We start from the raw sequence: 12,600 nt of genomic DNA, 5'->3' as shown, positions 1-12,600 counted from the left end.
TATGAGAAAACAGAGGCACTGAAAAGTTAAGTCATTAGCCCTGGTCAGAGTCTCCCCACTTTAGAGGCACCTGGGTGGCTTAGTCAGTCTCATGATTTGTGAGATCAGGCTCTGTGCTGACCGTGTGGAGCCCTACTCAGGACTCTCTCTCTCTCCCTCTCTCTCTGTCCCTCCCCACCCTCAAAATAAACAAATTAACAAAAAAGAATTTCCCTACTTCAAAGACAGAACATCATTGTCTGAGGAGACCCCTAATTAAGAACGAAGGCTCTGGGGCGCCTGGGTGGCTCAGTCGGTTAAGCGTCCAACTTCGGCTCAGGTCATGATCTCGCGGTTTGTGGGTTCCAGCCCCGCGTCACAACTCGAGTGCTGACAACTCGAGGCCTGGAGCCTGCTTCGGAGTCTGTGTCTCCCTCTCTCTGCCCCTCCCCCACTCACACTCTTGTCTCGCTCTCTCTCAAAAATAAACATTAAAAAAAAAGAACCAAGGCTCTGGACTCACCCAGACAGGTTTAGAATTCTGTGTTCTGCATCCTCTTAACTGGGTGATCCCTTGGACTCTCTGGGCGTCAGTTTCTTCATCTGTAGAATGGGGACGGTCACAGGGCTGACTTCATCGGGTTGTGGGGGAGAATTTGATGAGAAAACTTAGGGTAAGGGTATGGGAGTTTGGACCGCACTTGTGTATACCACATGCTCGACGGAGTGTTGATTGTAATCTGTAATTGGATATGAGTTGTACATCCCTCAAGGAGCGGTTGTGAAGAGTGGCGGCCACAGTGACCAGCTATGTAGGCATCAGACCCTTACACCCATTTTACAGATGAGGACACTGAGCTTGGCAGTAAAGACTGTTGCCTAAGCTCATCCAGCTAGTGAGTAGAGGCCTCAGCGTCTACATCCGCGAAATGTGCTTCTGCAGACCTGTCCTCTTCCTACTGGGAACAAAGTGTGGCCCACAGGTGGGGATGAGGCCTGGGTGCCTGGTCTGCCCCCTCGCTGGGCAATGGCTGGTGCAGTGGACTAAATGTTTATATCCCCTCAAAACTCCCGTTGAAATCCTACCCCGCGAGGTGATGGTGTTAAGAGGTGGGGCCTTGGGGAGGCAAGCAGGTCATGAGAGCAGAGCCTTCACGCATGGGATTATAAAAGGGACCCCAAAGAGATCCCTCTCTGATTTTGCTCTCAGGAGAGGTTACAGCCAGAAGGCACCACCCATGAGCCAGAAAGGAGACTTTCACCAGACGCTGAATCTGCCAGGGCCTTGATCTTGGGCTTCTCAGCCTCCAGAACTATAAGAAATACATTTCTGGTGCTTAGAAGCCACACAGCCCGGGGGCGCCTGGGTGACTTAGTTGGTTAAGCATCCGACTTCAGTTCAGGTTATGATCTCATGGTTTGTGGGTTCAAGCCCCACGTTGGGCTCTGTGCTGACAGCCCGGAGCCTGGAGCCCGCTTCAGATTCTGTGTCTCCCTCTCTCTCTGCCCCCGCCCCGCCCCTTGTGCTCATGCTTGTCTCTGTGTCTCAAAGATAAATAAACACTGAAAAAAAAAAAAAAAAGCCACACAGCCCATGCTATTATGTTATGGTAATCTGAATGGACTAAGACAGAAAACTGGTACTAAGAAGTGGAAAACCGCTTTAACAAACACCTAAAAGTGTAGAAACAGCTTCGGCTCGCGGTGATGTGGGCAGAGGCTGGGAGAGTCTGGGGGTGCCCTGAATAGACCATGAAGGGTGATTCTGTTGGAGACCTAGAAGAGGAGAGCTACGGAGGGGACCTAAGACGTTGGAAGAATGACCCCAGAGACCTTTTGAAGGTCACCAAGGGTCTGGGTGGCAGGAGGATTTCAAGGGAGGGGCTGCGGCTTCGCCCCCCCCCCCACCATCCACTGCCCCACTGTGGCTCCAGAAGGCCTCCAGTGGTGGGTGCTGTGCCCAGCAAATCTGTGGGGGTATGGCTGCCTCCACCCAGATTTTGGAGGAGCTGCCCATGCACAGCCCAGGCGGTGGGCCACCTCTGGCTCGGGCCACAGCAGAGAGCCCCCTCCAAGTCAATGCCCAGCAGAGTCCCAGGAGCAGGACCCCATCATGACTCCAGGCTGTAGAGCCTCCTGTGTCCGATTCCAGAGATTCCCGCCCCGGAGGGCTGAAAGTACTCATGTAAGCAATACAGAGCTTTAGGGGCCCAGCCCCGCCCAGCAAATCTTTGGGGGCCGGAGCACCACCTCAGTGTGTCAAGAAGGCAGGATCCCCCACCCCAGAGGGTCTGGAAGGAGGGACCACAGCCCTAGTGTGCCTGCACAGCAGGGCAGCTAGCCAAAAAGGATTATTTGGGAGCCTTAAGGCTTCAGACTTGCTGGGGTCTTGTCTCTCCTTTCCTTCCTGTTTCTCCCTTTTGGAATGGGAACGTCTGTCCCACCACGGTATTTTGGAAACACGTTGGCTTTCACAGCTAGAGAGGAATTTGAGTCTCACTCATAACTGATTTAGGTGAAACTTTGGACTTTAGACTTTCGAAATGATGCTAGAATGAGTTAAGATTTGGGGGCTATTGGGATGGAATAAATGCACTTTGCGTGCATAAAGGATGTGAATTCGGGGTGGCCAGGGGCAGAACGCAATGGACTAAAGGTTTAAGCGCCCCCCTCCTCTCCCCCAGTGGATAAGACAGCTGGGGCTGGAGTTTCCCAGGCCTGGGCTGTGTGACCTCTAGCAAGAGACTTCCATTTTCTGAGCCTCAGTGCCGCTAGTCTGTAAAATGGGTATAACAGTAGTTGGGCAAAGGGAAGGGAGATTGTGTAGGACACTGACTCCCTAGCAGATGTGCTCAGTGAATGCTCTGCATGCTGACGGTTAGTCAGCAAATGACAGTTGGAACACACTGGGCTCCTCACCGTCCCTCAAACTCACCTTCATGCTCCCAGTTCAGAGCCTTTGCACGGGCTATTCCCTCTGCCCAGAAAACCCTTCCACAAGATCTTTCCTTTCCATCCCTCCCTTCATTCACTCCCCAGAGGTCCCCGACCACCAAACCTAACACAGATCCTCCCTGTGGCTGTCACTTTCCATCTCCGTCTGGCCCCGCGTCTTTTTCTCCCACCTCGTCATGAGGACACTCAAGCAGCTTTATGAGAGGCCCACATAGCAAGAACTGAGGCCTCCTGCCAGCACCCTCCAGTCCTGGTCAGGCCTTCAGACGAGGGGAAGCCCAGCCCCTGTTTGGACTACAACCCCATTAAAGACCCTGAGCCAGAAGCACCTAGCTAAGCTGTTCCTAAATTTCTGACTGTATGAAATAGTGTATGTTTACCATTTCAGGCCACTACGTCGGGCAGTAACTTATTACATAGCAACGGTAAACTAATACAGAACTCAAGATGGCTTTGGGCGTGCCCAGCCAACCCTTTCTCCACCCATCAGGACCCAACTGAGGCTGGGAGATTCAGGAGACAGGGTCCTTGGCCAGAAAAGGATTATATAGCTGGGCCCTTCTTCCTTCCGCCTGGGCAGTCCAAACTCTCTGGCGGGATCCCTGGGCCAAGGGGAGTCATCTGCCCAACGCAGGTGCCTGAGGCCACCCGTGCCTCTGCTTCCTTCCCTCCGCTTTGGTTCCCTTTTCTGCCCTCCCAGTGCCTTCGCCTCTCACATTGCCCCAAATTCTTGCCTGAGAAAAGGATGAACAGTTTTTACAATCTGGACTCCATTTCTGGAAGTGTGCGCCACGCTGAGACCATCACAGGTAATCCTCCCCATTGTGAGCGGTTTGCTAGGAATTTCCCCATTTTTTCAGATGAGGAATCTGAGGCACAAGGCAGTGAAATGGTGTGCCCAAAGTCGCGCAACAAAGCGACTGAAGCAGGTGGTCTGCACTCAAGGCCTATCTGATGGCAGAACCCCGGCTCAACCTGCGACACGATAATAATGGTAGTCCTAGCAGAATTAGACATTATTAGGGCACCATGTGTGGGCACTATTTTGAGGGCTTTCCATGGGTTCGCGATTTAATTTTCCTAACAGCTGTATGAAGGAAAGAATGTTGGTTTTTTGGGGGGGTTTTTTTGACAGAGGAGGAAACAGGCAAGAGAGCTGTGAAGTAGCCTGTGCAAGTCACAAGGGCTGGTAAGTGGCCCCGCAGGCATTTGCAATTAGGCTCCAGAATTCTGACCGTGGCTACGGTCGTCAGCTGCGGCCCTGAGCCCCGCGCCTACCCCAAGGGCTCCCACCTGGGCCGGCCTGGGAAGCTGCGAGCCGCCCCCTCTTCCGCCCAGGGAATCTGGTTTTGGAGGGGAAGTGACTCAGTGGCCTGAGGCCTCGCAGATAATTATTCACTTCCAATCCTGGTAATTAAAGGCCGTAATGGCTCTGCAGAGGATGCACAATCTAGTTACTCCCGCGGTCCCACCCCTGCCCGAGGATCAGCGTGGGGCGCACGAGCTTCCGGGGCGCGAGCTCCGCGCCCTCGGCTGTGGCGGCCGACTTGCGAGGGGCTCTGGCGCCCCCCGGTGGCCGCTTTGGGGGGTGATGGCGGGCTGGGGAGCGGCTTCCTGAGCAGCCTTGAGGACCCCAGTCTAGCAGGCCCAGTGCTGGGCCCCTCCTCCTGGGATGGGGCCAAGCCTTCCTGGAAGCCTCCCGGGATCCAAGTTTGATGCCTCCCGTTCACTATTAAACGGCCACCAAGGTCGAGAACACGGACTGGGGACATGGTTTAATGGCTGGCTTCTTTACTCCTGGGTCACCCTGGGCGAGTGACTTGGGCTCTCTGAGCCTGTGTCTTCAGCTGTAAAACATGAATAAGGGATGAACCTAGTTCACAGGATTGTAGTGAAAATTAAGCCAAAATAATTCATGTGAAAGTCCCTGCCACGTGGTAAGTGCTCAATAAATGCTGTTGTTGTCGTTGTTATTGTTGTTCTGAATTTCCAAGGCACAAATTTGATTATGTGCCATGTCTCGCCCCTGCTCTAAACCCTCCAAGGCTATTACCTTCTGACTAAAATTCAAAACCTCAGCCTGACACACCAAAGCCCCTTCACAGTCTCATCCTCAGGATCTGCTCTCTCCACAATGTATCAAATGTCCTACGCTCTGGCTATGCTGTAACCAAACCAGACTTCTTTCTGTTCTTTGCTTCAATATTTCCAGAACTTTGCCCATGCTAGTCTTACTGCCTGACACTCCTTTTCCTTTTCCTCTGCTTGGCAAACTCCTACACATCCTTCAAAACCACCTGAAATGCGACCCGTGCCTGAAGTCTACTCCTGTTCCCTGAGGGTGTTGCCTCTTCTGGCCTCCTTTGGCGTCCTCTCTGTCAGACCTCTGAGGGATCGGGGGTTTGTCCCTTGAGGTGCAAATACTCATTCATCTGTGTGCATGCCCCCCCAGACTCTGAGCTCTTGGCGGGTGAGGCTGATGGTTGGCTCACCTTTGAATCTCTGGCATGCAGCACAAATCCTGCACACGTTAGGTGCTTCAAAATATTGTGTTGAGACCAAAAGAAAAGTAGGGTCCTAAACCAGCATTGGTGGGTGGTGATTCCAAAGCACGCAGTTGTTACGGGAGCCTCGGTTCTGCCCCCGTCGTGCTGGTCTGACCTCTCTACATCTCAGTTTGCTCCTGTGCGAAATGGGGATGAGGCTAGTACCTACCTCACAAAGTATTTGTGAAGATTAAATGAGGCTCTGTGCGTACAGCACGTAGCCCGGGACGCTCAGTGATGCTGATTACTGTTAGCTCCACCTGTTCTCAAGTCCTTCCTTTACGCCGAGGAGCAGGTGACTGAGAACAGTGTGATACTACCCTCCCACAGCGACACTAAAAGAGGCAGCAAACTGTTGCCAAAAGAGTCGATGGCGGGTACTCAGACATTGCATATGAACGTTCATAGTAGCGGTATCCACAGTAGGCAAAAGGTAGAAACAACCCAAACGTCCATGAATGGACAAACAACATGTGATCTATCTTAGCTATGAAAAGGAAGAACTGACATTCGATACGCCATGGGCGACTCCCAAAACGATATGCGGAGTGAGGGGCGCCTGGCTGGCACAGTCAAGATACCCTGCAACTCTTGATCTCAGGGTCGTGAATTTGAGCCCCACGTCGGGCGTGGAGATTACTTAGAACAAACAAAAGAACAACAAAAGCAATGTGCTGAGTGAAGGAAGCCAGACACAGACGGCCACATATTGTGAATTCCATTTATGTGAAATCTGCAGAAGAGGTAAATCTATAGACACAGAAAACAGATCAGCGTTTGCTAGGGGTCGGGGGAGGGCAGAGCGGGGAGTGACTGCTAACGAGTATGGGGTCTTGTTTCTGGGGGATGAAAATGTTTTGGAACTAGATGGCTGTGGTGGTTGTACATTGTGAATGTGTTAAATGCCACTGAATTGTACTTTAAAATGATTGATTTTATGTTGTGTGAATTTCACCTCAATTTGTTTTAATGTTTATTCATTTTTGAGAGAGAGAGAGAGACAGAGAGACTGAGCATGAGTGGGGGAGGGCCAGAGAGAGAGGGAGACACCGAATCAGCTCTAGACTCTGAGCTGTCCACACAGAGCTTGACAAGGGGCTTGAACCTACGGACCACGAGATCATGACCCGAGCCTGTTGGCCACTTAACTGAGCCACCCAGGCGTTTCTTACCTCAATTTTTTTTTAATGTTAAAAAAAAAAAAAAAAAGCATTAGTTACAGGAGTGAGCTTTGGAGGGCTTTTGGAGATGTGTCTTCTCTATTCCTCTACTCCCCAAAGGTCAGTCTTAACCCCACAACGGGCTCCTGGAGGCTGGGAAGTTGGTCTCCTCGCCCCAGAGTGGCAGAGGCTGGGGGTGTCCCAGAGGATCTGACATGAGTGTGGGCCACTCCTCATCTGCAGGCCAGCCGGGGTGGCTCTGAGACCCTAGTGACCATGCTTGTGGCCACGAGGCCTTGCCAGCATCAGGCGACTGAGCTGGCTTCAGGGTGAGCCAAAGGACCCGCGGGCAGTTGTCAAGCGGGAGCTCCCTGCTCACAGATGGCCACAAGGCAGGCAGGTCCTTCTGCAGAGTGAGACCCGGAGACACACAGAGAGGGGTAGAAAGTGGCTACCGGGGAGGGAGGAATGGAGCCACCGCGCAGGCATGAACTTGAGGGCAGAGGCTGCAGCGTCCTCTGAGGGCTCTCCGGGGCTGGGCTAGGGGGACCACCTTGGCCATGGCTTACTCCTGGGCCAAGAGCAGGACTCTGGGGTCAGCTGCCTGGGTACGCCTCTGGACTCTGCCACATATGCTGGCTGTGTGACCGTGGGCGAGTTACTTCACCTCTCTGAGGCAGCAGAAGCCACAGGGCCAAGGAGAGGAGGAGCAGAGAGGAGGAGAGGAGGGAGGGAAGTGTTCAGCAATACTCTTAGAAGAAGCAGAAGTAGGAAGCTAAGGGCGGAGGGGTGGGCACAGAGCAGCTGGGTCCCAAGCTGGGCTCTCTTCAGCTTTGGGACGTTGCCCACGAGTGGGAGCCATCGGGGTGGTTGCCTGACTTGCCCTTGTTGTGGTGGCGGCACCTGATTTTCCGAGCAGCCTCAGTTCGGGATGCCCCTGGGGCTGACCTTCCTGTCCCTGCGCCAATGATCGGTTCAGGGACGGGCAGGTGAACCCACAGGGCCAGGGACAATCGATTCCAGGCTCAGGCAGAACAGTCCGATAAGAAAATGTCTTATACCACTCTAAAATTTTAGAGCTGGGAGGACATAGGCTCTGAGCTTCTGGAGAGCGATCTTGCCTCAGAATGAATACACTCAGAGCAAAGCAAAACTCAGAGGCACAGAAACAGAGTCCTAACGATAATGTCTACATCTAGACCTGAAAAGCAGTTACTCTCAGACTTCTTCACCACGTGAGTCACTCAATTCTTCTTTGGCTGAAGTCTGTCTGTGTGCAGCTTTTAGCCACTTAGCAACTGAGGGACTCCTGCCAGAGAACACCAGTGGGTCCTCCCGGGCCGGAGAACACCAGTGGGTCCTCCCGGGAACCCTACCCCACAAAGCTTCCTCATGGGCCTCTCCTGCCTGAAACGGGAGACAAGGATGTGGTCCTGGGGTTGGAAGTGTGGAGTCCCGGGTGTCGGGCAGGCCGCAAGAAGCTGGGGCTCCTCAGGGGCAGGAAAACACTCTGCCCATTGGGCTGAGATCTCTTGAGCCCCTACTACGTGCCAGATACTGTTCCGGGTACTGGGGATACAATGGTGAGCACTACGAGACACTCTAGTCTGTTCTCAGGGTCGCAAGTTCAAGTCCCAAGTTGGGTGTGGAGGCTACTTTTTTTTTTTGAGCCTACTTTTAACTAACTAACGAGCAGGCGAAACTCAGAGGAGGTTTAAATCCTTGGGAGAAAGGATTCAGGAATTTGGGGGGTCAGCGGCCAGGAGAGGATTTGGGGAGGGAGGAAAGAGAGCCCCCATACGAGAGGGAGGGGATGAGGAGAGGAGTTGGCAATGCTATGGAGCGAACTGGCAAGACCTTCCAGGTCTCTATGCCTTCGGCAAAATTCGCTCCCACTCAGGACCCAGCCTCAGCCTGGTGGTGCACATATACGGGAGGAGGGGCCCTTGGAGGCGGGGACTCCAGCCCTTCTTGTCACTCCCCTCCCCTCCCCCCACGTGCCCCCGGGTGCGCGGTGTGCCAGGCCAGTGTGCTGTGGTGAAGGACAGTTTCAGTTCCTTCTTGGGGCTGGCTGGTCCTGCCCACTGTTGGGGTGGGGCAGCCGCCGTGGAAAGAATCTCTGCCTCAGACCCCAGCTTGGAGCTCGGTCTTCCCCTGCTGGTGACGGAGCCAAGGAGGGGAGGCGAGATCTGGATACAAGATGGCAGGTCCCGTGGGCACCTTCACAGGAGGACCGGCTCAGGCCCTGAGTCAACCTAGCACCTACTATGTGCCCAATACTGTGCCAGGCGCTGCGAGCAAAGCAGACCAAACTCCCTGCCCTCGTGGACCCATCTTCTAACGGAGGTCGGGATAGTGTCACAGGTTAGGCACAGAGTCATCAAACCCAAGTACACTGCCTACAGTTGATTTCTCCTGTTTTTTTTTTTTTTTCTCTTACTTCATGTGCCCCTTTGCCTCCTTATGAGTTCTTCCTCATCTCCTAGGCTTCTGAGATGTTTCTTGCCTCTGAGCTTTTGCATTTGCTGTTCCCTCTGCCAGGAATGCTTTTCCCTCTGGATATCTGCATGGCTTGTGACCTTATTTTCTTCAGGTTTTTACTGAAAAGCGCTTTCTCAGGGAGGTCTTCCTTGGCTCCTCCAAGCTAAAATGGCAAAATGTCATTCACAATTCCTATGTTCTGCCCTTTCCTTGTTTTTTTCCTTGACTGCTAACTTCATCTAATGTATTGTATGAGTGTTGCTTCATTTTCTTCCCACTCTGATAAGGGAGGGCAGGAGCACTTGTCTATCTCTCTCTCTCTCTTTTTCTTTTCTATTTATTATTAAAATTTTTTAACATTTATTTGTTATTTTTGAGAGACAGAGACAGAGACAGAGTGTGAGCAGGGGAGGGACAGAGAGACAGAGAGAGACACAGAATCCAAAGCAGGCTCCAGGCTCTGAGCTGTCAGCACAGAGCCCGATGCGGGGCTTGAACCCACGAACCATGAGAACATGACCTGAGCCGAAGCCAGACCTTAACTGACTGACCCACCCAGACGTCCCCCTCTCTCTTTTTAAAAAACAATTTATTGACGTGAAATTCATATGGCACAAAATTGACCATTTTATTTATTTTTATTTGTTTTTTAAATATTTTATTTTTAAGTAATCTCTACACCCAACATGGGCTCAAACTTACAGCCCCAAGATCAAGAGTTGTGTGTTTTACCAACTGAGCCAGCCAGATGACCCAGAACTCCATTCCTTTTTAGGGCTGAGTAATATTCCATTTAATGGATGTACCATATTTTATTTACCCATCATCCATTTTTTAATGTTTACTTATTTTGTTATTTTTTAATTTTTAAAAAATGTTTTTATTTTTGAGAGCGAGAGAGACAGAGAGAGACAGAGCATGAGCAGGGGAGGGGCAGAGAGAGAGAGAGAGAGAGAGAGAGAGAGAGAATCTGAAGCAGGTTCCAGGCTTCAAGCTGTCAGCATGCGGGGCTTGGACTCATAAACTGTGAGATCATGACCTGAGCTGAAGTCAGATGCCCAACCAACTGAGCCACCCAGGTGTCCCATTAATGTTTATTTATTTGAGAGAGAGAGAGAGAGAGAGAGAGAGAATGGAGAATGGTAGGGGCAGAGAGAGAGGGGGACAGAGGATCTGAAGCAGGCTCTGCACTGACAGCAGAGAGCCCAATGAGGGGCTCAAACTCATGAACTGTAAGATCAGGACCTGAGCTGAAGTTGGACACTTAACCCACTGAGTCATCCAGGCACCCCTGTCCATTCACCCACTGATGGACACTTGGATTGCTTTCACCTTTTGGTTATTGGGACTATTGCCGCTATGAACTTGCATGTACGTGTCCTTTTTTTAAATTAAATTTATTTTAATTTAATTTAATTTAATTATTTATTTTTTTAAATTTTATTTTTAAAGCTTATTTTTATTTATTTTGAGGGAGGGAGGGGCAGAGAAAGAAAGGGAGAGAGGGATTCCCAAGCAGGCTCCAAGCTGTCAGTACAGAGCCTGATGTGGGGCTCGATTTCACGAATTATGAGATAATGACCTGAGCTGAAATCAAGAGTGGGGTGCTTAATCGACCGAACCACCGAGGTGCCCCCTGTCTGTCTTTTTAACTTATATCCCTTGTGCCTGGGACACAGTCATGCTCGATAAATGTTGGAAGGAATGACTGGAGGAAACAAAGGCATTGGACTCAGTGGGGTGGGGTTGGGGTCACACGCCTGGAAGAGGCAATGGCTGAGTGAGGATGTGAGAGAGGGGCCTGGAAGTGAGCCACATGTGCAGAGGCCCAGAGCATGGTGCATTGTGGGAGCAGAGGGAAGCCAGGTGGCTGAAGCTGAGGGAGTGGGGATAGGAAACCACGCATCTAAGCGCTAGAGGTGGGGGGGGGGGGTGGGCAGAGACTAGGACGAGTAGGGCCTTGTCACTCACAGGAAGGTGGTGTACTTGCTCCTGAGTCAGTGGGGAGCCACGGAAAGGCTTTGAGCAGAAGGGTCCCATAACTTGGTGTGCCTTAAGTTTTACTAGGATTCCCTCAGTGGAAAATGAATTCAGCAGGTTCAGGGGCTGGAGGGGCAGACGAGGGACTGAGAGAAGGCTACGGCAGTCATCCTGGTGAGAGCTGATGGTGGCCTGGGACGGGGAAGTGGTGGCAGAGATGGAGAAGTGACGGACTCGGACATGGTTTGGAGGTAAAATCATCAGGACTGGTGATGGCAGCCATCCCAGTTCTCGTTCTCCAATTCCCCTTTCCAGACTTCTGAATCACGGCCCCTTCTCCAGCTTCCCCAATTCCCAGCTGCAAAGATGCTCAGCTGTTCGCTGCGGCCAACGCTGACCCGAGCTGCAGTCGGATGCTCAACTGAGCCACCCAGGGGCCCCTCTCTTCCTCCCTCTCTGCCCCTTGCCCCCTCACCTGTGTGCATGCGCGAGCTCTTTCTCAAAATAAGTAAATAAACTTAAAAAAAAAAACAACAGTGTTGCATGGTGACAGGCGGTGATTACACTTGTGGTGAACAGAGCAGAAGTACAGAGTTGTTGAATCACTATGTTGTACACCTGAAACTAATGTAACATTGTGTGTCAACACTACCTCCAGGGGGAAAAAAAAAGAAAGTAGATTGATGGTTGCCAAGGGGCTAGGAGGAGGGGAGAACGGGGAGTGACTGCTGATGGATGTGGGGTTTTATTTTGGAGTGACAGAAATGTTCTGCAACTAGAGAGTGTTGGTTATTATACAACATCATGAATGTACTCAATTTCACTGAATTGTTTATTTTGTGCTGGTGACTTTTTAAAGTTGGAAGCCGTATCTTTTTTCTTTTATTTATTTCAGCTTTATTGAGGTATAGCTGACAAATAAAATGTAAGATATTAAAGCATACATGCTGATGTTTTGAAATATATAAATATTGTGAAAGGATTCCTCTACTCTAGTTAACACATTCATCAATGTGTTTCATTGGGTGTGTGTGTGTGTGTGTGTGTGTGATAACATTTAAGTTCAACTCTCTTAGCAAATTTCAATTATACAAACCGTGTTTCAACTAGTCACCATGCTATATATTATGTTTACTCTAAGATGGTTAATTTTGGGGTCGCCTAGCTGGCTCAGTCGATGGAGGATGCAACTCTTGATCTCGGGGTTGTGAGTTTGAGCCCTAGGTTGGGTGTAGAGATTACTTAAAATTAAAATAAAATAAAACAAACAAATAAAATGCTTAACTTTTTGTTATGTGATTTTCATCTCAATTAAAATTAAAATAAATAATAAGGAAATTTAAAAAAAAAATTTTTTTAACGTTTATTTATTTTTGGGACAGAGAGAGACAGAGCATGAACGGGGGAGGGGCAGAGAGAGAGGGAGACACAGAATCGGAAACAGGCTCTGAGCCATCAGCCCAGAGCCTGACGCGGGGCTCGAACTCACGGACCGCGAG

The sequence above is a fragment of the Felis catus genome, chromosome D3, assembly GCF_018350175.1.
Source record: "Felis catus isolate Fca126 chromosome D3, F.catus_Fca126_mat1.0, whole genome shotgun sequence".
Classification (NCBI taxonomy): Eukaryota; Metazoa; Chordata; class Mammalia; order Carnivora; family Felidae; genus Felis; species Felis catus.
Note: the sequence above shows the minus strand (reverse complement) of the source record.